General features: G+C 43.2%; 1 non-coding gene across 1 annotated transcript; it reads right to left on the minus strand.

Moving 5' to 3' along the window:
- Window positions 1-8362: 8362 nt before the first annotated feature.
- TRNAC-ACA lies at window positions 8363-8434 on the minus strand. The gene has a single exon. It is a non-coding gene; the product is annotated as a tRNA-Cys (tRNA).
- Between the last annotated feature and the right edge of the window lie 4143 nt (window positions 8435-12577).

Raw genomic sequence — 12577 nt, forward strand, 5'->3', positions numbered from 1 at the left:
ATCTCTTGAAGAATTTTCCACAGTCTGTTGTGATCTACACAGTCAAAGGCTTTGGTGTAGTCAATAAAGCAGAAGTAGATGTTTTTCAAGAATTCTCTTGACTTTTTGATGATCCAGTGGATATTGGCAATTTGATTGCTGATGCCTCTGCCTTTTCTAAATCCAGCTTGAATGTCTAGAAGTTCATGGTTCATGTACTGTTGAGGCCTGGCTTGGAGAATTTTGAGCATTACTTTGCTGGCATGTGAGATGAGTGCAATTGTGCAGTAGTTTGAACATCCTTTGGCATCGCCTTTCTTTGGGATTGGAATGAAAACTGACCTTTTCCATTCCTGTGGCCACTGCTGAGTTTTCCAAATTTGCTGGCATATTGAGTGCAGCACTTTAACAGCATCATCCTTTAGGATTTGAAGTAGCTCAACTGGAATTCTATCACCTCCACTAACTGTTCATAGTGATGTTTCCTAAGGCCCACTTGACTTCGCATTCTAGGATGTCTGGCTCTAGGTGAGTGATCACACCATTGTGGTTATCTGGGTCATGATGATTTTTTTGTTTGGTTCTTCTGTGTATTCTTGCCACCTCTTCTTAATATCTTCTGCTTCGTTAGGTCCATACCATTTCTGTCCTTTATTGCCCATTTTTGCATGAAATATTCCCTTGGTATCTCTAATTTTCTTAAAGAGATCTCTAGTCTTTCTCATTCTATTGTTTTCTTCTATTTCTTTGCATTGATCATTGAGGAAGACTTTCATATCTTTCCTTGGTATTCTTTGGAACTCTGCATTCAGATGGCTATACCTTTCCTTTTTTCCTTTGCCTTTAGCTTTTCTTCTTTTCTCAGCTATTTGTAAGGCCTCCTCAGACAACCATTTTGCCTTTTTACATTTCTTTTTCTTGGGGATGATCTTGATCATTGCCTCCTGTACAATGTCACGAACCTCTGTCCATAGTTCTTCAGGCACTCTGTCTATCAGATCCAATCCCTTGAATCTGTTTGTCACTCCCCCTGTATAATCGTGAGGGATTTGATTTAGGTCATACCTGAATGGTCTAGTGGCTTTCCCTACTTTCCTCAATTTAATTCCAATGATTATTCAGGGTTGATTTCCTTTTGGATTGACTGGTTTGATCTCCTTGCAGTCCAAGCAACTCTCAAGAGTCTTCTCCAGCACCACAGTTCAAAAGCATCAATTCTCTGATGCTCTGCCTTCTTTATTGTCCAGCTCTCACATTTGTATATGACTGCCAGAAGGACCACAGCCTTGACTAAAGGGACCTTTATCGACAAAGTGATGTCCTTGCCTTTTAACACACTGTCTCGTTTTGTCATAGCTTTCCTGCCAAGAAGCAATCATCTTCTAATTTCGTGTCGGCAGTCCCCTTCCCACCACCCACAGTAATTTTAGAGCCCATAGAGTCATTTCAGAGTGACAGAGGTAATCTGTCACTGCTTTAACCTTTTCACCTTCTATTTGCCATGAAGTGATGGGACCAGATGCCACGATCTTAGTTTTTTAATACTGAGTTTTTGCCCAGGTTTTTCTCTCTCCTCCTTCACCTTCTTCAAGAGGTTCTTTAGTTCCTCCTCCCATTCTGCCATTAGAGCGGTATCATCTGCATTTATGAGGTTGGTGATATTTCTCCTGGCAATCTTGATTCCAGCTTGTAACTCATCCAGCCTGGCATTTCACATAATGTGCTCTGCATATAAGTTAAATCAACAGGGAGATAGTAAGCAGCCTTTTCGAACTTCTTTCTCGATCTTGAACCAGTCAATTGTTCCATCAGGGTTCTAACTGTTGCTTCTTGACCTGCATACAAGTTTCTCAGGAGACAGGTAAGATGGTCCGGTATTCCAATCTCTTTAAAAGCTTTCCACAGTTTGTTGTGATCTACAGTCAAAGGCTTTAGCATAGTCAATGAAACAGAGGTAGATGTTTTTCTGGAATTCTCTTGCTTTCTCTATGATCCAGCGAATGTTGGCAATTTGATCTCTGGTTCCTCTGTCTTTTCTAAACCCAGCTTGAACATCTGCAAGTTCTCGGTTCACGTAATACTGAAGCCCAGCTGCAGAATTTTGAGCATACCCTTACTAGCATGGGAGATGAGTGCATTGTCTGGTGGCTTGAACATTCTCTAGTACTGCCCTTCTTGGGGATCGGGATGAAGATCGACCTTTTCCAAACCTATGGCTACTGCTAGGCCTTTCAGATTTGCTGACATATTAAGTGCAGCAATTTAACTTCATCATCTTTTAGGATTTTAAATAGTTCTGCTGGAATTCCATCACCTCCACTAGCTTTATTGACAGCAGTGCTTCCTAAGGTCCACTTGACCTCACACTCCAGAATGTCTGGCTCTGAGTGACAGATTGCACCATTGTGGTTATCTGGGTCATTAATATCTTTATTGTATCATTCTTCTGTGTATTCTTTCCATTTCTTCTTGATCTCCTCTGCTTCTATTAGGTCTTTATCATTTCTGTCCTTTATTGTGCCCATCTCTGGATGAAACACTCCTTTGATATTTCCAATTTTCTTGAAGAGATCTCTAGTCTTACCCTTTCTGTTGTTTTCCTCTATTTGTTTGCATTTTTCACTAAACAAAGCCTTCTTGGCTCTCCTTGCTATTCTCTGAAACTCTGCATTTAATGAGGTGTACCTTTCCCTTTCTGCCTTGCTTCTCACTTCTCTTCTTTCCTCCACCATTTGTAAGGCCTCCTCAGACAACCACTTGGCCTTCTTGCATTTCTTTTTCTTTGTGATGGTTTTGTTCGCTAACCTCCTATACAGTGTTACAGACCTCTGTGCATTGTTCTCCAGGCACTCTCACATTATGTCTAGAGAGGATCTATTTATAAGCATTTGTCTGTTTTTGTCTTCCTTTTTAAATTACAGTGTGAATTAAACGTACATATTAAAATTTGCCTCTTGAAACCCTGCCCTGTCTCGTACTCTCCTTTGATAAGGGCCTTCAGGCCAATTTTTCAGGGCAGGAGTCATTTACAGCCCTGCAGGCCTTGTAAGTTATAAGTTCCCACATTGCTAGGTTTAACCGTTCTTGTTATGAAAAATGAATGGTCACAAGGTGGCAGGATTTCTTCCTTCCCACCATCCTCTGGGTATTGTGGCACCAGAGCCTAGTGAACACCTCTTTGTGGCTCCTCAATGAGAGTTGATTGTGCTGGAAGAAACACCTAAGGGCAAGTATCTTTTTTTCCCTTAACTCTTCATACTTTGGATAAATCGCTTCTCCTGTGAAGGCTCTCCCTACAGGGTAGTGAATTTTGGTTAGCATGTGGATTAAACATACTTTTTGCATTCGTCATTAGCCAGTATGATGGCATAGAAGTTTGGCTTATTTAGGAGAGCTTTGTTATTGGTTTATTCTTGTTGGTTTTTAAATTCTATTTAAAAAGATGAATCTGAAAAAAAAAAAAAAGGAAAGATTCCTAAAGGATCAACAGTGCATACCTCCAGAAAACAGATATTCTTCATTTGAAGAAAAATATTAAAAGATAAATATTTTTGTTTAAACTATCTTAGATGCAAACATGTTTCAGTTTAACAACTAAGATTCCTTTTGCAGAAGAAATAATTATAAAGTATAATACCTTCAGCAGATGGAAATTGGCAGTTTCTTTAAGAGATGCAAAAATGTGAATTCTGGATATTACCTTTGGAGTATCTTTTTCTGTTGATTCTGTTAAAAATTTTTTTTTAAAAACATATCTTTCTTAGCCTGTAGACAGTAACAAAGAAATACCCATTTTTCACAGACAATGATTATATTCTTTAGCACAGTTACTCAGAGTAAATGCTTAATCTAGGTAGCATTGTGTTTCTCCAGTAATCACCCCTCTCCCAACTCTTCATCTAAGCCCATTTTATCAGGTTTGTGTACTGAGCTGTCCTGTGTCCCCCTTCATACCCTGTCATTCTCAGAAGTAGATCCAGGTGTTCTCTGCTTAAGTGATTTCCTAGCACCCTCCCACCATCTTCTCCCACAGTATTTCTTGCTCTATTAATCCCTGGATATGGCAAAAACCCTTTCACTTCACTGTGTATTTATTTACATATCTCAAGTGTTTTTGGTCATTTAACTTCTTTTTCTATCAATTTCTCAATGGCTAGTGTAAAATTTTTTTTAAACTGGAAACATCATTTTGTAAATGTGTGGAGTGAAATCAAGTAAAGGGTATTTCCAGCTCAGTTCCCCTTAAGTACTGTTTCCACCGGCAGAGGTTCAACTTCTTCAAGAAAAAACCATGTAGAGGACATCTTCAATAAGCTGCAGAAAGTGGTCTTGAGAGGTACACTCCAGAAGTTCACTTCTTCTTATCTTAGTCTCTTGATGAGAGAGAGAACTATCCAATGAAGTCTCTGCAATGACAGATTTCAGAAACATCAGGGGTTTTTCATTGATTGAATGGATCAGCAATATAAATGTGTGGCTCAAATCCATAAAAATGGTTAGAAATAGAGAATTTGTGGAAAAAAATAATAGACCTGGAATTAGAAGTCCTGTGTATGCGCGGTGCCAATTTCAATTCATAGATTTGCTCACTTAGAGAAATAATTGCATTTCACTGAGCAGGAATTTCTTTTCTTATCATCCAAATTGATGACACTAATACAGGGTCACTCTGTAGACCACGGCTAGTGTGTGCGTGAGAGAGGCAAGTTTGCTCAGTCATGTCCGACTCTTTGCGACCCCATGGACTGTAGCCCACTAGGTTCCTCTATCCATGGGATTCTCCGGGCAAGAATACTGGAGTGGGTTGCCATCCCCTTCTCCACCAGACTGCTTGAGCACCACCCTAACCCATTTTATGGAAGATTCAATGGCATACATGTAGAGATTCAGGCCAGGTGACTCAAACTGTATTATTGTGACAGTGAATTCAACTGTATGTTTGATAAATGTCAGTGTGTTAGAGCAGTGTAATAATTTGTTTTTCTAAGGAATGACTATGTGCCAGGTGCATTATTTAAGTTTTTAAAAATCCTTTACACAGTCTTCAGTGATACTATCATTCTCTTCACTTTACAAATGAGGAAAAGATTTAGAGAGAATTAGCCAGTTTCTCTAAGCTGGTGACTACAAAGTCTATACCTTTTTCCCTCTGAAGTGAAATCGCTCAGTCATGTCCGACTTGTGTGACCCCATGGACTGTAGCCTACCAGGCTCCTTAGTCCATGGGATTTTCCAGACAAGAGTACTGGAGTTTTTGTCCTTTTATCCTCTTTGCCTAGAAGTCTTTATGACTCAGAAATTACATTTTCCTTTTTTTTTTTTTAACTCTTCTCTGTTAAAATCCTATCCACTTTTCAAAGATCAATTTATTATTTTTTTGTTTTGACTGTGTTGTGTGACCGTGTTGTGTGACTTTGGGGATCTTAGTTCCCCCAAAACCGAGCCCTCTGATGGGAAGCACAGGGAAAACACTAATGTAAATAATTGGGTTATTTTGTATAAAGATTTCCCTCTAGTTCCCAGCTCATTATAACCTCTCCCCATTAATATTCCTGCAGCATTTAGTATCTTTTCTGTCCACTTTCATAGATTTGTCCACTGAAAAAAAATGCAAGCAACCTAAAAGTTGAGGGTTACATTTTATTAGGTGAATACTTTTGAGACTTCAAGCCTGGAAGATAGCATCTCAAGTAACCTTGAGAGAACTGCTCTGGAGGAGGCAAGAGGAGGAGCCAGGTTACATGGAAGTTTTGCAACAAAGGGTAGGTAGTCTAAACATTGAAAGATTGTTGTTCATTGAAGAAAACCAGGTGACCCAAGTTAAGGAATCTAGCTAGCCCTTTTCTACATGTGGGAAGATGCAAGAGTCTGGGTTCACTGAAATCATTCCTTGGATATGCACCTCAGCCATCTGGGGACGGTGTCTTGTGTTTTTCAAATCCTGAGCTTCCTTGGGGCTCACTGTAGGGAGTGGCAGTAGTCTGATGGTTGCTAAATGTCAGGTATTCTTTGCCTTCCTGTGAACCGTCAGGACTCAAGGCTCACACTGAAGGGCTGTAATCATGGGTGACTGTGACATCCTTGTTTCTTGATATGGCAAGAAATATTCCACTTCTCAGGTTCAACAGTTTTTTATTTTTTCTTTTTGGAGTGTCTGTTATGTGCAAGACACTCTTCTAGGCTTTTGGGAACCATCAGTGAACAAAGCAGAAATCAGCCCTCATGGAGCTTAGATCCTGGCAGCAGAAAACTTTCTAAAATAAACACAACAGAGGAATTATAGCATATGTTAGAAGATGGTAAGTGCTGTGGACAAAAATAATGTGGAATCAGGGAGAATGAGAATGAAGGGCTTGGATGGTGTTTATTAGGGTCAGGACAAACCTCACTGAGAACATGACTTTTTTTTTTTAATTGAAATTTAGCTAATTTACAATGTTGTTAATTTCTGCTGTACGGCAAATTTATTCACACACACACACATATATATGTACATTCTTTTTTAGAATGTTCTTTTCCATTTTGGTTCATCCTAGGATATTGAATAAAGCTCCCTGTCCTTCCTCACTGGCTCAGTGGTAAAGAATCTGCCTGCAATGCAGGAGATGCAGGTTCGGTCCCTGGGTCAGGAAGATCCCCTAGAGGAAAGCCTGGCAACACACTCCAGTATTCTTGCCTGGAAAATCCCCATGGAAAGAGGAGCCTGGTGGGCTACAGTTCACTGGGTTGCAAAGAGTCGGACATGACTGAAGCAGTTTAGCATGCACGCACATGCTATGTAGTAGTTCCTTGTTGTATATCCATTCTCTATATTAAAGCTTGTTGTTGTGGAGTCACTAACTTGTGTCCAACTCTTTGTGACTCCACAGACTGCAGCACTCCAGGCTTCCTTGTCCTGAGCTGATGTCATCATGAAGGAATTTAGTGTTTTTTAAGATATGAAGAGATACCGGGATTGGGATCATGAAATCAGTTCCTGAAAATACCTAACTATCTGAAGACCTGCTTCACTAGATTCCCTGGAGCACAGCGTGCCTCACTCCACCCTGAACCCCCTCAGGGGGTGTTGAAAGTCAGCAGGGGCAGCAGCGCAGTGTTCAACGTCTGTAGAAGTGAAGTGAAGTAAAAGTCGCTTAGTCAGTGTCTGACTCTCCGACCCCACGGACAATCAGTTCAGTTCAGGCACTCAGTCCTGTCTGACTCTTTGTGACCCCATCGGCTGCAGCACGCCAGGCCTCCCTGTCCATCACCAACTCCTGGAGTTTGCTCAAACTCATGTCCATTGAGTCGGTGATGCCATCCAACCATCTCATCCTCTGCCGTCTCCTTCTCCTCCTGCTTTCAATCTTGCCCAGTCAGGGTCTTTTCCAATGAGTCAATTCTTCACATCAGGTGGCCAAAGTGTTGGCGCTTCAGCTCCCTGGAATTCTCTATACAGTCCAGGGGATCTTCCCAACCCAGGGACGGAACCCAGGTCTCCTACATTGCAGGCAGATTCTTTACCAGCTAAGCTACCAGGGAAGCCCAGTCTCTGCAAAGGGAGATGGCAAATGCCCTGGTTGTTCAGTTATTGGCAATGCTCTTGGCAAGCGCCAATTTGTAGTTGAAGTGAAGTGAAAGTCGCTCAGTCATGTCCAACTCTTTGAGACCCCACTGACTATACAGTCCATGGAATTCTCCAGGCCAGAATACTGGAGTGGGTAGCCCTTCCCTTCTCCAGGGGATCTTCCCAACCCAGGGATTGAACCCAGGTCTCCTGCAATGCAGGTGGTTTCTTTACCAACTGAGCTATCAGGGAAGCCCAATTTGTAGTTGACATTGCTGCAATGGCATCATCTCATTCTTTTTTATGGATGAGTAATAATTCATTATATCTTCTTTTCATACTGTCCATGGGGTTCTCAAGGCAAGAATACTGAAGTTTGCCATTCCCTTCTCCAGTGGACCACATTTTGTCAGAACTCTCCACCATGACCTGTCTGTCTTGGGTGGCTCTACACACCATGGCTCATAGTCTCATTTTTTTAGACAAGGCTGTGGTCCATGTGGTTAGATTGGTTAGTTTTCTGTGACTGTGGTTTTCAGTCTGTCTGCCCTCTGATGGCGAAGGATAAGAGGCTTATGGAAGCTTCCTGATGGGAGAGACTGACAAAGGGGGAAAGTAGGTCTTGTTCTGATGGGCGGGGCCATGCTCAGTAAATCTTTAATCCAATTTTCTGTTGGTGGGTGGAGCTGTTCCCTCCCTGCTATTTGAAGTGAAGTGAAGTCACTCAGTCCTGTCCGACTCTTTGGACCCCATGGACTGTAGCCTACCAGGCTTCTCCCATGGGATTTTCCAGGCAAGAGTACTGGAGTGGGTTGCCATTTTCTTCTCCAGAGGATCTTCCCCACCCAGGGATCGAACCCGGGTCTCCTGCATTGTAGGCAGACGCTTTACCGTCTGAGCCACCAGGGAAGTTGGTAATGAAGATAATGGTGACCTCCCTCAAAGGATCCCATGCATGGACTGCTACACTCAGTGCCCTCAACCCTGCAACAGGCCACCACCGATCCATGCCTCCACTGTGTACTCCCAGACACCCACAGGCAAGTCAAGTCTGGGACAGTCTCCTGTGGGGTCACTGCTATTTTCTCCTGGGTCCTGGTGCACAAGGTTCTGTTGTGCCCTCCAAGAGTCTGTTTCCCAGTCCTGTGTAAGTTCTGGCAGCTCTATGGTGGGGTTAGTGGCGACCTCCTCCATGAGGACTTATGCCACACCCAGGTCTGCTGCACCCAGAGCCCCTGTCCCTGTGACAGACCGAGAAACAGTGGAAACAGTGTCAGACTTTATTTTTCTGGGCTCTGAAATCACTGCAGATGGTGACTGCAGCCATGAAATTAAAAGATGCATACTCCTTGGAAGAAAAGTTATGACCAACCTAGACAGCATATTAGAAAGCAGAGACATTACTTTGCCAACAAAAGTCTGTCTAGTCAAGGCTATGGTTTTTCCAGTGGTCATGCATGGATGTGAGAGTTGGACTGTGAAGAAAGCTGAGCATCAAAGAATTGATGCTTTTGAACTGTTGGAGAAGTTGGAGAAGACTCTTGAGAGTCCCTTAGACTGCAAGGAGATCCAACCAGTCCATCCTAAAGGAAATCATTCCTGAATATTCATTGGAAGGACTGATGTTGAAGCTGAAACTCCAATACTTTGGCCACCTGATGTGAAGAGCTGACTCATTTGAAAAGACTCTGATGCTGGGAAAGATTGAAGGTGGGAGAAGGGGACAACAGAGGATGAGATGGTTGGATGGCATCACCAACTCAATGGGCATGAGTTTGAGTAAGTCCAGGAGTTGGTAATGGACAGGGAAGCCTGGCATGCTGCAGTCCATGGGGTCACAAAGAGTCGGACATGACTGAGTGACTGAATTGAACTGACATCTTCTTTATCCTCTTATTTGTCAATGGACATTACGTTTTGGCTGTTGTAAGTAATGCTGCTATGAACATTGGTGTGCATGTATCTTCTAGAACTATACTTTTGTCTGGATGTAAACCCTGAAATGGAATTGATGGATCATATGGTAATTTTATTTTTAGTTGAGAAAGTGACTTTCGATGGAAGGCTCAGAGGACGCAAGGGTGTGAGTTTGATTAATTGTGGTGGGGGTGAAAAAGTATGAACAGAGGGCCCAGCCTGAGCTGGCCTGTTGTCACATATTCTTCACTGTTTGCCTTATTTCATCAATTAAATAGCTTTTGAGATCACGGAGATTTGCTGACAACATTTTTGCATTCCTTTCAATATCCTGCACAACATTTCAACAAAGACCATTTGGTAACTGTTGATTTATTGATTCTGCACACCAGTGATCTACCTTTGTGTTTAGAGTCATTTTGAAGCAGAGGATGGTATATCCCATCATCTCTACCCCAACACATAACATTACTTTTCTGGAGTTTCCTTCTTTTTCAAAAGGTATCTCAGAGTGAACTGTGGAGACAAGGGAGGCGCAGTCAAGAAACAATAGTGAAGCCTGGGGGCAGGGTCCTGGTTCCCCCTCAAGGGGTGGTTGTTCTTTAGTCTTTAGTCCTTAAGTCATGCCAGACTCTTGGTCTGTAGTCCTCCAGGCTCCTCTGTCCTGGGAATTGCCCAGGCAAGAATACTGGTGTGGGTTGCTATTTCCTTCTCTAGAGAATCTTCCTGACCTAGGGCCTGAACCTGCATTTCCTGCATTGGCAGACACATTCTTTACCACTGATCCACCAGGGAAGCCCCCCCACCCCCACCTCAAGTGGTATACAGAACATTAGTTTTAAGCCGTTCTGCAGATACTCAAACCCCTACTGCATAAAAGAAGGTAACTACATGCTGCCCAGAAATATGTCAACCCTAGACCAAAGGTCTACATGCTGATGATGCTGCCTCCCAAGTATCTCACCTCTAACCAGTCAGAAGAATGTCCGGGAGCTCTGTGAACCATTGCTATGAAACTCTTCACTACCCATTTCAGCTGGGAAACACACTTTTGAGGACATTGTCCTGCTGTGGCCCCCTTGCCTGGCAAAGCAATAAAGCTATTCTTTGCTACTTCCCCCAAACTCTGTCTCTGAGATTCAATTCGATACTGTGCACAGAGGCCGAATTTTGGCTACAGTAAACCCACAAAATACCCAGGCAAAAGGGCTCTATGGGCACGTTTGGTGGTTTAGTTGCTAAGTCGTGTCTGACTCTTGTGACCCCATGGACTGTAGCTTGTCAGGCTCCTCTGTCCATGGGATTCTCCAGGCAAGAATACTGGAGTGCATTGCCATTTCCTTCTCCAGGAGATCTTCCCGACCCAGGAATTGAACCTGGGTCTCCTGCATTGCAGGCAAATGATTTACCAACTGAGCTACAAGGAAAGCATTGTGTTCTAACTGATGGAGACATTCAACCCCAGAAAACAATCGAGGCCAGCCAACACCAGAAATGAGGTGTTCCCTGCAAGAGAATGAGGTGGGACAAAGAAAGAGCCGAGGAGCTCCCTTCCTTCCTGGCTGGTGTTGTGTCCACCACGAACAGATGTAGCACAGAATCGTGCTAAGGGGAGGGACTCACTGTGGTTTACCGCTGATTGATTGCTTGACCTTAGGTATGGTATTTAAGCTCTCTGAGCTAGTTTCCTTTCCTTAAAAAAAAAAAAAAAGCAACTGGGTTTATGATACCTTTCATGTAATATTATAAGACTCCTGGGTTCATATAAGGTGTGTGGTGCACCTCAACTTTCTGGATTGAAAGTAACCTCTGAGAAATAATCTCTGGTTCACTTTTGGGAAAAAGAAATTATAGGCAGGTTATCTGATAGTGAAACAAGCAATGTGGTTTTGAGAAGCCGGCAAGAAGCTAGGTGGCCCCAGCTGAGATTTGCCCCAGGAAGGGTCTGGACGGAGCAGAGCCACCGTCGCCAGCTGCCAGTGGGGTGGGGTCTGAGCCACCAGTGTCTCTGTGCCACCCCTTTGGATGGTGGTCCTGGCAGGAACGTCTGCTTGGCTTAGGTTCTGTGCCTATTCTACCCACGTGGCTCAGAAGAGCCAGGGCTGGCCACACGGGCTTCCTAGGGCCATGTGATCTCACACTGTGATAGATCTCTCAGCCATGGAATGAGCGTTCCACCAGACAACAGTCCCCAGAGTAATGAACTTCTGTTACAGATGCAGCTGTTCTGTGGTTCTCTGGAAGCAAACTCTTTGCAACTCAGTGGAATAGCTATACATCTGGAAAGGAGCTTGTAGCCCCTCATTTGAAAATCTGGACAACCAAGGTCCCAAGACATGACTTATGCTAGATTAAAGAGCATTCAGGTTTAGGACTTTGGTCTCCTGATTGTTATTCCAGTTCTCCTCACTACTTTCTTTCCCATGTGTAAAATGGGCATGGGGATGATGCTTACTGCCTGGAGCACTCCTTTAAATGGTTTGGATTTCAGGTTAATTAAGCATCACTTTTTTAAAAAATCGCAGTATAGTTGCTTTACAACTGTGCTTTACTTTCTGCTGTACAATGAAGTGAATTAGCTATATGTATACATATATCCCCTTCCTTTAAAACCTCCCTCCCATCCCACCCCCTGCCCCACCCATCTAGGTCACCACAGAGTACTGAGCTGAGCTTCCTGTGCTAAGCAACAGGGTCCCACTTGCTATCTGGTTTACACATGTAGTATGTCACGGTTAGTCGCTCAGTCATGTCCAAGTCGTTGCAACCCCATGGGCTTCAGCCTGCCAGGCTCCTCCGTCCATGAAATTCTCCAGGCAAGAATACTGGAGTGGGTAGCCATTCCCTTCTTCAGGGGATCTTCCTGACCCCAGGACTGAACCCAGGTCTCCCACTTTGTAGGCAAATTCTTTACTGCCTAAGCCACCAGGGAAGCCTGTATATACATCAATCCTAATCTCCCAATTTGTCCCACCCTCCCCTTCCTATCTGTGTTCCTGTGTCTGTTCTCTACATCTGTGTCTCTATTCCTGCTCTACAAATAGGTTCATTTGTACTATTCTTCTAGATTCCACATTTATGCATTAATATTCAATACTTGTTTTTCTTAGGGGAGCCGTCTGTCTCCAGTTTCTC

The sequence above is a fragment of the Cervus elaphus genome, chromosome 18 (genome assembly GCF_910594005.1).
Source record: "Cervus elaphus chromosome 18, mCerEla1.1, whole genome shotgun sequence".
Classification (NCBI taxonomy): Eukaryota; Metazoa; Chordata; class Mammalia; order Artiodactyla; family Cervidae; genus Cervus; species Cervus elaphus.